Raw genomic sequence first — 14,253 nt, 5'->3', positions numbered from 1 at the left:
TTATTATTCCTGTTAAAATAAAAAACAAATACACTTCGCCTCGCATGATACCTCATAAAATCCAAGTTCCAACTTCCAAGTACAGCAGCAGTGACAGTAGTGACACACTGTGATACAATCAATTTGGATATTTAGTTTCCCCCCCCCCCTTTGTTTTTTCTTCACCCAAGCCAAAATGTAATTCTGCAGTATTTTGTCTACTGTTCTGTTTGCGAATACTGGCTCCCGCAATGTCTCAGCATCTTGATTTTAGCAGCGCACGCATAGATTAATCATACACAGTGTTTCTCCATAAGACCTGCTGTCCCAACAAACCAAAACGTTGGCATGTGTGCACTGATGAACATGCTTTACATCAGGCGTGGGCAACTTTGATGATGGAGAGGGCCACTATATTTCCGCACTCACTCTGGGGGGCCACATTGCATATTACTGTCGTAGCAAAAATAGCCAATCTATAAGCTCAAAGCGTGACGCGTGACGTGTTTTGAGCTTGTAGATCAGCTATTTTAGCTAATATTTGAATTGAAATCCTGAAAAGTAACATTTTTATTTAATTTCAAAGGCCTTTCAAATGCCTTTAATTGTAGTTATGTTAACTTTATAAACTAAATACAAATTAAAAAAGACAAACATTTAAATACTACTCATTAAGCTACTAATTAAGTATTAAATAAAGCAGGTCATGATGATTGCAAATCAATAATATATCAGTATTCTGATATTAACCTGAGGGCCACATTAAGTGAAGGTGGGGGTCGCCAGTTGCCCATGTATGCTTTACATGTAAGCACACACAGAATGTGCAGAGCGTGGTAAAAAGTACGAACAATATAAATACATAACTAAACAAATACGTTGTTCTCAAAGTGGGCTCAAGGGTCCCTCAGGGAGTTATGAGTGGCCCCTTGAACTAAATAAATAAAAGCGTCTGAGAACAAACCAATGAAATCAATAAATAAATACAAACAATAATAAACAAACATGTTGTTCTCAAAGTGGGCTCAAGGGACACTCGGGGTTCCTTGACAGCCGGGGGGTCCAAATCGCCCCTTATACCCAGTGTCTGGAACTCTTGAGAGTGGAACGAATGGAACCAAATGGACCCACAAGGGTTTTTGTACACGCTCAGAGTTATGGCTGATCCTTGAAATAAATAAATAACGTCTGAGAAATAAATAAATAAACAAAAAAATACATGAATTAAATAAATTAAATAAATTAAGGAAGCAACCCCAATGGAAGGACTGAAGTCAGTGAGCGACACAGTTAATGGAAGTGAGAGAGAGAGCAAGGAAAAGAGAGGAGGAGGGGGAGATGTGTGTGTGTGTGTGGGGGGGTGGGGGGTGGAGTACAATACTGGTTCTCAACATTGGGTCCGGGGACCACCAGTAGGTCTAAATAAACCTTTGTGGGTCTATATGAGCCTGTACTGATGGCTTACTTCAGATCCAAGGACCAGGTGGTCTAATAATAATTGATATGTAATTAGACCGTGGATCCACATTTGACACCAATTTCTGTCTCTAGGACCGTAAAATCCTCAGTGTCAAATTTAACTCTCAGAGTTAAAGGTCCCTTACACACTGGGAGTGTTTATTTTCGTGTGCTTAATTTGCATTAATTTAAACTGCTCGCATAGACAGCCGCATAGAATGCGAATATAATGCAGCGATAAAAGCGACCCATTTATTTTTTCAGGAAACAAAATCGTTTATGCCTTTTCTGAAGGAGGCATCACCAAATTAATACTGTCGCTTATTGGTGTGCATTTGTAAGGGTTTATTGACGTCGCCCCTGGTGTGTATAAGGACTCTTACAGACCCCGTTTGAAGTCCCTGGTGGGCCCTGGACCAGAGATTGAGAAACAGTAAAGTGTAGAGAACAGTAATAGAAGAAAAAAAGATAAAAGAAAGAAGAAGAAGGGACAGACCTGAGTTCGTCCGACTGGGCGAGTCCGAGTCTTCTGGGGAGGATAGTGACGTCACAAAATGGACAGACAGACAGACACACAGACAGAGGAGAGGAGATGGGAGTGAGAGGAGGCTCGGAGGGAGGGAGGGAGAGAGAGAGGGGGGGGGGGGGGCGTCACCCATGGGCCACCACACAGGGAGAGTGAGGAGGGGTGGGGGGGTCAAGGATGGATAAAGGGGAGAGGGGAGAGACGACATGACACGAGAACAACAACAACAATAACAACAACACGACACATTGACAAAACAACAAGCACAGAAACAAAATCATAGAAATACACCAAAGGACGCACAAAATTCACCATGGGGTTAGAGTGAGAAGTCACAGCAAGAGAGAAGGAATGGTAAGAAGGCTGAGGTAGAGATATCAGAGCGCCGTTATTATTATTAGAGAAGAGAAGAGAAGAGGTGGGGAATGGTTGAGTTTCTGTGCTCTAAGAGGAAAAGAAAGGTAAAGATGTTAATGGTGGGGAGGAAAAAAAGAGTATCGGGAGCTGACAAAACCAGACAGAGAAAGCTTTATAGGAACCTTAGAGAGGGGAAGAAAACGTGTGGTGTCACTTGAGTCTGCTTGGGACTACACTGTGGGGAGAAATGAAGCATTGAGTCTGCTTGGGACTACACTGTGGGGAGAAATAACTGGACAAACAAACAAAAAAAATAAAGAAAAAAAAGCATAAAGCAGCGAGGGAGGCAAAAGAGTAGTGCTGGCTAAACTTGCAGAGTTAGCCAGTTCAAACTCGAAAAATGTATACAAAAAAAAAGAAAAAACCACTGAACCTTGATGTAGTTCAGTGAGTGCACGCACATGGGTTCATGCACAGTAACACACATATACAGTACATTTACAGTACATAAAACCAGCCATACAAAAGCCCTTTTTCCATGAGCCATGAAAGCAGGTTACGCAACCAATTAAGATCCACTGTGCTCCCGGCAATCTCTCTTGTTGCCTCAGATTACATATTTTCTGTCCACCACGTATTATTCCTGACCTTGTGTCCTTCCTTCCTTCCTTCCTTCCTTCCTTCCTTCCTTCCACACGGTCAACAGAGAGCATGAAATACGCTGAGGAGGACTTGTTTTTCCTTCCTTGCTCTGCAAAGATGGTGTAAGGAGCCGTGTGTCCATGGTTTCATATGTCATTAATCAGCAGTGACCCAAAGGTTAGCGGAGCACAAGGTTCCCCTTTCGTGAGCAAGACTACCTTTTTTCCCACCAAGAAAAACTAAATAAAAACTAAGCTATGATGACTAAAACTAAAGACTAAATATACTGACAATTTTGTCAACCCATAAAAAGTAGACTAACATGTTATGGAGGGACTAGTGGAGATGAGATCCAGTAGTCATAAGTCATTGTATGCTTGGGTTCATGCTGAAAATAGCAGCTCTACGTTGTGAGCTTGTAGATCGTCTATTTTCAGCATGAAACCAAATCTAAAATCAGCCATTACGACACATTCAAGGCCCACCGAAATACATTTAAGAAACAACACTGCACTGAACTGCTCCTTGTACTGTGTGGGGCAGCAGTTCCCATGGTTTTAATGTGTGCGTTTGTGATTGTGCAGGCCATTGCTGAAAAAGAGCATGCATGCATGTTCACACTATTGCCGTGTGTGTAATCTTCTGTAAAGACACACAACCCTCCTGGAACCCACAGGAACGCAAGTCAGTCCAGACGGTCAACAGAGCATTACAGCATTTGCAACGACGGGCACACATGCACCGCTACTTCTCACACTGCCCACTATATGCCCACACTGGGTGGGTGCTACTCGGTAGTTCGCTTCCATATCCAGGGGTCTTACTTCAGCCTTACTGTCAAAGAACCGCGCATAACAATGAGTGGCCCTGTAGTGTAGCGTATAGACCTGAGAGAGGGTACATTTAGAACTCCCTCAAGGAACACTGAGGGTCCCTGCATCTGGACCCAACTTTGACAGATCCACGGAACCACCATTTGAACAGCTGAGAGTCACCCTCTCAGCTGTTCAAATAGCCAATGTCAAATGCTCTCACACTGGACACACACACGCGCACCTGCAGATCATTCACAATCAGCTCAATGAAGGTCTGTTCATACTCCAGTTTAAAAGTGGAGTATGATGAATAGGTCTTCAGTAATAATGCTATACACAGCTTTATGGTTGAGTAATGAAGTGTCACATGCATAAAAGACAACGTGGCGAGACATACAGTACACCAGACTGCCTCCTCCAGCCGTCCTCTCTTTGTGCCAGCTCAACAACACATCGTCTCATTTCACAGTCAGGAGAGGGAAGGAAGACACAAGCGCAAGCAAGTGATTTCTCGATTAGACGGAATCGCCGAGGTCAACTTGCTTAACGATTATATCATAATAATATTACGATGGAGGGGAGAGGGGGGTTAATGTGTTGGAATAAATGAAACGAGACAAATTCAGACCACAGCTGCACAGACGTATAATTGTTAGATGAGGTCAGTATTACAGGCTTATATAAATTCATACATAGGCAAGTCCTTATACTGCACAGCGTTTTCATACGCAGTCACATCTGTGATTGAAGTGTTGTATAATGACAACATTTTGCATAAGATAGGATCGACCGCATCACACAGAACAGACCCATGTGGCTTCACTTCGGACAGGCAAAATCCTAGGACTGCTTCAGAGATGGGTTTCTGGCACTGCCAATGACGAGCAAATACGTGTTGCTTGTTTTTGGGGTTTTTTATGTTTTTTTGTGGCTTTTGCCTTCATTTTATTTTATTTTTTGCAGTAAAGGCCGTCGGGATCGGGAGTCGAACCCACGGCACACTGCCAGACTGGATTGCCAGCCAAGGTGCCTGGACCACTGAGCCATGGCCCAGGCCTGTTGTTGGTTGTTTGTACAGTATAGTTTTTTTGTTTGGACCACAGGATCCACATAGAGAATAAAACAAACGTTAATTTATTCATGACTTAATCGCTACACTAAATTCAAGCACTGTTTGGTGAATGCAAGTATAAAGGATGAATTCCCATGACTTTTGATACTTGACACAGCAATAGAGGAAAATGAGTTGCCATTCTGTGTAATATAGGCTGGCTAGCTTTCAAGGTTTTATACATCCTTAATATAAAAACCAGTTCCAAAGCAAATGTGGTGACTGCACTTAAGTCTTTACTTTTTCCTTAAATGCTAAAACAATACTGTACACACACACACACACACACACACACACACACACACACACACACACACACACACACACACACACACACACACACACACACACACACACACACACACACACACACACACACACACACACACACACACACGCTTGGAAAAGGTACCTGTATACAGTATGTTACAGTATTTACCAATGGCACAACACTAAACAAACAGTAGTGCTTGCCTTTTCACACCAGCGAGTGTCTGTGTCTGTGCGTGTGTGTGTGTGTGTGTGTGTGTGCGTGCTGTTCAGTAGAACACGGTTAATATACACACAGTCTGCGAAATTCAGACCATAGAGTTGTTCTGTCAGCGCTTTCTCTGCTACAGTACACAGCTCTGAGTTATTCCTCCCTGATGGAACATATAGGCGTTTAGTATACTGAACTGAACGTCTGCTTCTGAGAGTTTGGCTTTGTGTAGGTCCAGTGGGTGTGCGTTGCGTGCGTTGCGTGCGTGCGTGCGTGCGTTGCGTTGCGTGCGTTGCGTGCGTGCGTGCGTGCGTGCGTGCGTGCGTGCGTGCGTGCGTGCGTGCGTGCGTGCGTGCGTGCGTGCGTGCGTGCGTGCGTGCGTGCGTGCGAGGGATAGACAGAGCAGCAAAGGTAGGACAAAGAACAAATAGCAAGGATAAACTGTGTACTTATGTCTGAAAGAAAAAACGTATTCAAAAAATGAATGAAAAATGAATGAAAGAAAATGACAGAGGCGATCCCGGACTGAAGGGTATAAGAACAACGTCTATATGCTTTCCAGGTTAAACAGCACAAGAGAGAGACGGAAGGAAAGTGTGCAAGGATAGTGAGAAAGTATAAGAGAAAGAAGGAGGCGAGGAAAAGTGTAAACGGTGGATGAATAGGGCAAAGCAACAAAGACATCAACAGTTCGGTGGCAGGTCAAGTCTTGAATGGAAACTTAACCCACTAAGACCTGGAAACGCATCCGTGTCACCTTAGCGTTTAGTTTTAACCACTTTAACCATTTTTTTAAACTTTTAGTTGTTGAAAAAGCAGATCTACAAGCTCCTAGCTACAAGCTTGTAGATCTGTAAATCTTTGTATATATTCTTTCACAGCAAAAGCATTTTTAACTCAATAATTGCTTCAGTGGGGGTCCGTGGCCAATTAGTAGATTATTAGTTTGAGAAGACATTTGTATAGAATCTGGTCTCAGCCGGGTCTCAATGGCTTAAAGGCCTGTGTGTGCCCCCACGTTCTAACTGTCTGTATGTTAGCGCGTCAGTGGACTTTTAACAAGCCAAGTGTCACTGCATCACAAGATGACCCGCGAGAGGCAGCTCGCCTCGCCTCGCCAGCTTGCAGCGTGGGTTACTACCTGCAACCGCTTTTCATCCACACAGTCAGACACAATGTGCAATTAGCTTTTAATGAAGCTACAGCCTAGCAAGTGAAGACGTGACTCTCATCCCAAGCCAGTAATAAGCGGCTAAGTGACATAACCAGGACGTGATTTGCAGGAGGGTGGATGATCGATGTGTTCCCATGGAAACGCATTAAGATGGAGAACATTATTAGGTCATTCTCGTAGCAACATGCACTTAGTCGGTATCCAAGGCTAGCTACAGTAGCATACCGACAAACGAGACATGGCATTTATATAACCGTGCGTGCACGTGCGTGTGTGTGCGTGTGTGTGTGTGTGTGTGTGTGTGTGTGCGTGGTGCTGGGGGGGGTGGGGTTGGGACCTCTGTAGAGACCTACATTGCACTGTTTCACAACGTCCACCTCATGACATTGTAAAACTGTCCGTTAGAGGAGCCAGTACACACACACTGGTATACAGCCAACTCCACTCCCTGGATAACGAACGGACCATGACCTAACCTGGACAGTAAATAGTCCATGGTTGGACTACTTGACGCCATGAAAAAAAAATCTCATAAGAAAAAGCTCACACGCTGGTAGATCAGGAACCCGTGAACTTGTATATTGGATTTTGAAAGTGTAATAATATGTTCTGGTTTCCCCAGGACTCATGTACCTCGTGAGCAGGGCTCAAAAAATGATGTTCTGAGAACCATATTTAGAACTGAGCCATAAAGCGTATATGGAAATGAATCCTCTAAGTTCATATCACTCATGCAGGTAAAAAAAAAGCATTAAACATAATAGTTCCGTCATCCAGGTGTGGTCTTGTGGTCCAGTGAAGAGTCTAGTCCAGTGAACAGCTATGAAAGGAAACCACACCAGCTATGAAAGGAAACCACACCAGCTATGAAAGGAAACCACACCAGGTATGAAAGGAAACCACACCAGGTATGAAAGGAAACCACACCAGGTATGAAAGGAAACCACACCAGGTATGAAAGTAAACCACACCAGGTATGAAAGGAAACCACACCAGTTATGAAAGGAAACCACAGCATAAGACAGCCAGGAGTATTGACCACTTTGGCAGAATAATATGTTCCTTTCTAAATGCATAATACCTATATACAGTACTGTACAGTACACACAGGTATGGTGCATCGAAACTTGTACTATTCATAGTATTCCATCAAAGCAGAGGTATGATTTTTTTTTAGAATACACAATCAAATCCCCAGTGTTTAATCTGTCCATGCGTGACCCTTGCGGGTTCATTTGGTTACAGACCAACCTGTCTCAGAGGGTTGTGTGTGGGTTCCATCATCTGACAGAGAGCCATTGAGCCCTCGTTGCTGGTCCTCCCAGGTCACCTCTACACGTGCACACCATGGAGACCCACACAAAGGTATATGCATGGGCGCGCACGTGCATACACACACATGAACACACACACACACACACACACACACACACGTATGAGGACGCATATACACAGAATGCACACGCATGCACAGTTGCTCACAGCAACATCACAAGTGCAGAGATGCACTCGCAGACACGCAGCACACCACTACAGTCACCACTACAAGGTTGCTTTGTCCGCATTTCTAATATTAAATGCTCTCCTAAAGACACAAAACAACACACACCTGTGATTGTTTAGTTTGTTTGTTTTTTTTCTTTGCCTAAATGAAGAAAAAAATGCACGTTTCAATTTGAATCATTGTTCCTTGTACACCGTTTTGTCATAGTGGAAAAACAAACGTTTACAATTTCAGCACTCCTCTTGTGGACAGCTCCCTATCAAATATTGTGAACTTTGCTCCATCTACTGGCCAACTGAGGTAACAGTCAGTCAGGGTTGGTAAAAAAGGCTTATGCATTCACAGCACAGTTCATATAGTGTGAACGCTGTTCATTGTCCAGACCTGCCAACACTCACCCAATTTAGCAGGAAACTTCTGAATTGTTACCCTCTCTTGCTGCTGCATTGTAATTTCTCCTGAAAATCTCCCAGTGTTTGTTGCCAATCCAGAAGCAACGTGACCCTGATATATGCCATTGATGTTAATGTTGCTGAATTAACTGCTGTTTGCTAAATCTATTGTACACCCAGCATAGTTGTTACTGTGATGTAAGATACTAAGGCCTAACAATAGAGTGGTGAGCAAAGCATTTGAAATAATAATAATAAAAAAAATATTCCATGTCTGACCAAAAAATGATTGGCAATTCCACAATGGAAATGGAGAGCTCTGTCATTATGGACCGCAGTGGGATGTGGGGAAATTAACAAATTAACGTCCAGATTACGTCTAGACGTCTAAGGGCACTGAGGTTGTACATGGTGTGTGTGTGTGTGTGTGTGTGTGTGTGTGTGTGTGTGTGTGTGTGTGTGTGTGTGTGTGTGTGTGTGTGTGTGTGTGTGTGTGTGTGTGTGTGTGTGCCATCGCGCAAATTACAGCTTTTCACCAGAGGAGAAAAACTTAAATGAGTAAATAGCACAGGCAGACTCTTCACATTCTAGAGCATGTCTGAAATAAGTGCCAGAGCTGAAATCGACATGTAAATATGAAATCAATGCTTAAACATGTAGCTAGGTGTAATGTTAGAGACCACAGAAGTGAACCTTTCAAGCCTGTTTTCTCAACTCGCTGTTTTCTGCAAGACATTACTCTATAAGCCATATCTCCAAAACTGGTGGGTCAAACTGAACAACCAATATGTCAATTTGAAGCTATGATTCCCTGCTTTCACATGACATGAAAAAAGGAAAATTCAAAACCATACAATGGCAGTCCCTCAGTCAAATGTAGTCACACATCGTCTCTGTCGGATGGAACCGTCATTATGTCCAAAACTGTTACAGGATGCAAATTAAAAAAAAGCAAAAGTAGCAGATCAACAAGCTCGGAACACAGTACGAGGGGGCTTGTGAATCTGCTACTTTCGATGCTTTCGTGCGACGCTGCAGTATAATCAAGTAGGGCCGTAGTACCGTACTTTTACGGGGAAAAACACACTAAAATATGGACATAAGAGGTTTGTGTCCGACAGCGACGCTATAAGAGAAGAAAAGCTCATGCATGTAGACGGTGGGTCTCATCACTGCAACCAGCACAAAGATCACACCATAGTCACACTCCACCAGGACTTGCCTTTTCTCCCATTCACAGATGGGCCTTGTGACCTTTCCTCACAGTCTGCTGGGGAGGAGGGAGACAGATGGACGTATGTATGATGCCATTCACACAAATCGCATTAATATGCAAATGTACATGTGTGTATCACTTATTAATATCGTGATGTCAGAAGTGATGTCAGCAGCATCCCCTTTTATGCCCATATATGGAGTTCTTTGTCAGGGATGCCCAAATATGGAGTCTATGCAGATGTCAGAAGTCGGTGGGACGTATTTAAGCATGCCCAAATATGAAGTCTGGCCCGGGCAGAGGCCTTCTGATGTCAGCTGTGGCCCGGGCAGAGGCATTTTGTGGCGGTTCTGGACAACCGTGGGTCCGTGGGTCCGACCGACACCGGGCACTGCACTCCCTGTGGGGGTTTGGATCGCGTGTGTCGAATTTGATGTAGGTGGGGCGAACGGTTCTCGAGTTACATGGATTACAGAGACACACACACACACACACACACACACACACACAGAGACTTGGTGCATTTATAGTTACATTAGATGTATATTGTATGATGTTTCGTTTTTTTCATCCAAACCTACAGCATGCTCTTGCTGTTCTTGTGTTCCGTTAGAAATCTCATGGACCAAACTTTGTTTAGAATAACTTATAGCGAGTTCAATTGAGGCTCATGTTCAAATCGATCAATGACATAAAAACCTGCACATACTGCATCCATATGGACCCTATGATGACAGAATACATGCACCCTCAAAAGAGAAAGAGCTTGGCAGCCTTGTACACTGCACTCATATCTGCTGATGGACTGCAGTTCTACAGCCATCAGGATGCTGACTAACGGAACACGAGCCTCTGCGCGCCAAGTGGAGCGCTCACATGACACAAACGCGCCACACGGACAGATGGGAGAGAAGGAAGTGGAAGCCACAGGAAACGCCGACGTGTGCCAACGCGGCCTGGCCCAGTCATTCAGAACTACTCATGAATGCACTGCACATGAACACATAGCTGACAGAGAGCCTCCAACCTCACATGAAGACATAGCTGACATAGAGCCTCCAACCTCACATGAACACATAGCTGACAGAGAGCCTCCAACCTCACATGAACACATAGCTGACAGAGAGCCTCCAACCTCACATGAACACATAGCTGACAGAGAGCCTCCAACCTCCAGCACTCGCTTGGTTGACAGAATGTGTACACAGTGAAAATCTTCAATGTTATTTTAACTCCAAGGGTGACCAAATGTAACCAAAATGGTATATGTTTGTCCGCTATATGAGTTACAAATGGATACATTTCAATGGTTGGAATTTGTGTGAGCACCAGTGGCCTGAAAGGCCCCGGTTTGATTCCCCGGAATGGCAGGAAAGACAATAACCACCGTTCAACGCTCACCCTTCCCTCAACACCGCTGGAGTGACCTTGAGCAAGGCACTTAACACTCGACAGCTGCTGTTGTACTGGGCAGTTCCCAGGTTGTTTTTTGTGTGTGTGTGTGTGTGTGTGTGTGTGTGTGTGTGTGTGTGTGTGTGTGTGTGTGTGTGTGTGTGTGTGTGTGTGTGTGTGTGTGTGTGTGTGTGTGTGTGTGTGTGTGTGTGTGTGCGTGCGTGCGTGCGCAGGCAGGGCATAGCTGAAAAAGAGCATTCGTGCTCAGCATAACTGCCCTGGGTAAATAACGGTTTAGAAACTCTAATATACTCCCTCTGCTGGACCATTCTCAGACGGAGGGTCAGCGGCCGCGAGCCACTCACCCGTCCCCTCTAAGGAATGGACGCGTGTGCAGCAGACGCATAGCAAACAAGTTGGTTATTAGGCATGCACGCGTCACGGTTATGGCTGGAGTTCAAAGCACAGAAGAGGAGGGAAGATAACAATATGTATCAGCGCTTGAAATCAGCAAGGGGCAATAACGGATAACTGAGATCCTGTAGGACGATGAGAAGATAACTGAAGATAACTTGCGCGTGCGTGGATGCACGCACAGAGTCCGCACGCACTGACTCTCCTCTCTCTCTCTCTCTCTCTAACACACACACACACACACACACACACACACACACACACACACACACACACACACACACACACACACACACACACACACACACACACACACACACACACACACACACACACACACAGTTGCATTACGTAAGTAAGCTCAGTATGATACAAAGGGAGGGAGGGCGCTTCAAGCTCAGGGTCAGTTGAACACCTCCCCCCACTGTCCACACACCGCCACTACCCCGTGAAACACAGCGACACAGTGTAGAGGTGACATGGTAAAGTCAAGGAGAGAGAGAGAGAGAGAGAGAGAGAGAGAGAGAGAGAGAGAGAGAGAGAGAGAGAGAGAGAGAGAGAGAGAAAGAGAGTTATGAGCAATGAGAGAAAAAGGAAGAGAGAGACAAAGAGAGGGATAAAGAGAGCAGGGAAAAAGCTTAAAGAGGGATAAAAAGGTGGAGATGATCAGTAAAAGTGGTGGGATTGAGAAGGAGAGAGAAAGAGAGAGAAAGAGATGGAGAGAGAAAGAGATGGAGAGAGAAAGAGATGGAGAGAGAAAGAGATGGAGAGAGAAAGAGATGGAGAGAGAAAGAGATGGAGAGAGAGAGAGATGGAGAGAGAAAGAGAAGGAGAGAGAAAGAGATGGAGAGAGAAAGAGAAGGAGAGAGAAAGAGATGGAGAGAGAAAGAGATGGAGAGAGAGGGTTGGGGCTAAATCATTGGATGTTCAACCCTCTTCATTTCAACCCCCCTTGTTTGGTATAGTTATTATGTTTATTTGTAATCATTTCCAATCTGCACTGTAAAGTCCTCTGCGTTCATTTAACTATGAGGGTGTACAAACGCAACCCAATGGAACCGTTAACACTCTCAGAGTTACAGACCCATAAAAGGGTCTATTTGGAGATTTTGGACCCACTGGTGCTTCACCAGGTTTAGATGGCCACGCAGCAAAATCTGGAACGTTATTTCAACCCTGAATATATACTGTATATATATATATTATATATCTTTTTTTTTTACACATTCCGTGGATTGTACGGTGCGGCTGCACGGCAGACTCAAAGTAGAGCCCTCATGAGCTCTGACAGTGATGAAAGACTTCTAGAAGTGCTTTGACAAGTTCTCCACCATCGCATGCCCTCCAGCCCGCCACGCCACCCACCCACCCCCACCCGACCACCACCCCACCCCACCCCACCCCACCCCACCACCACCACCCCACCCCACCACCACCAAACACTCTATAGAAATGATTACATTCAGAATATAGAGCTATTTAACACTTGCTTTAACAATAAAATATCACTTACTGTCCCTTTTTAAAGTGGGACTAAGGATCAAACAGATACACATTAATTCCATTACATTAATTCATTGCCTTGAAGGCGTATAGGAAGTCCAATCTACTGTGTGCAAATCTTTGTTTAAGACAAAGAGTTCACACTGTATGGATAAGAGAATTGTCCGTCTGTATTCACAGTGAAACAAACATTATCTTTAGATTATTCCAATGGTGTACAAATCCAAAAGTCTTGACGTGAAATCATTCTAACATGCGTCCCGCACTCCAACGATCTTACAGAACACAACGACCTTGACGAGACAAACTCCCAGCGGACATTTCAGGGGAAAACAACAGTTCCAGCTCACAGTGCACAGACAGGGGAGGTACCGTTCGGCGAGGAGGACACTGGTACATTTAAATACGACCAACCAGTAGGACTAATACTACCACAGTAACCATGACGTACAAGTATGATGACACAGGACTTCTAGAGACTGCACGGTATACACACAGATAGGGCGTGCAACGATGAATCAAACGTGCCAATTTTAATCGATAATGCACAATAATCGCTAATTCAATAATACAATGGATAGTTGCAGCCCTATACACAGACACAAGCTGCAACAGAGAGGGGAGGGGGTTCAGGGAGTGAACCCAACGTCCCAGCCGTTGCAGACAGGTTTTTATAGGCTTTCAGAGTAAGGGACGGGTCAACCAGTAGTATAGCAGACCTGCTCCCATATCTGAGAGACTATAAAAACCTACAACGTTCAGGTACAGACCTTCGCAAGGCTCTGTTCCCTCGTCTCCATCTTCTGAGAGAGAGATAAATGGGGGGAAGGAACCGAGTAGAGATGTTACGAAATGGAGAAATAATAATAATAATAATATGACAACATTAAGGACCGTTCACACTATAAACACTATAACTAGAACGATTACTAGAAACTATATTGTTCACCATTGTCTGAGTTATTGGTTGAGGTGTGGACTCGGCCATCCACTTGAGTTTTTACCATTTTTGAGTGGTGTAAACCACTCCTACAACTGGCTTTGTTTGTGCAGAAAAAATGAGAATGGTTGCTATGTTCACCCTGTTCACCCGGGTGTGATTTCATTACGTCAGACATGATTTCATTACGTCAGACATGATTTCATTACGTCAGACAGGCTATATTACACCACTCAGTTCACACGGGTGTGATTTTTAAGACTATATATAGTTGTAATGCTTGGCGCGTGAACGGCCACAATTCACACAACTGTTATTTTTTTTCACTAATCAAGGTTACAATATAATG

The 14,253-nt window shown here is 44.2% G+C and overlaps 1 protein-coding gene across 1 annotated transcript in view; it reads right to left on the bottom strand.

Moving 5' to 3' along the window:
• Window positions 1-14,253, bottom strand: part of LOC306925126 (regulating synaptic membrane exocytosis protein 2-like) — a 203,526-nt gene that overhangs the window by 64,658 nt on the left and 124,615 nt on the right. The window lies entirely within an intron of this gene.

The sequence above is a fragment of the Electrona antarctica genome (assembly GCF_951216825.1).
Source record: "Electrona antarctica genome assembly, chromosome: 6".
Taxonomy (NCBI): domain Eukaryota; kingdom Metazoa; phylum Chordata; class Actinopteri; order Myctophiformes; family Myctophidae; genus Electrona; species Electrona antarctica.
This window is presented reverse-complemented; position numbering and strand designations above follow the sequence as displayed.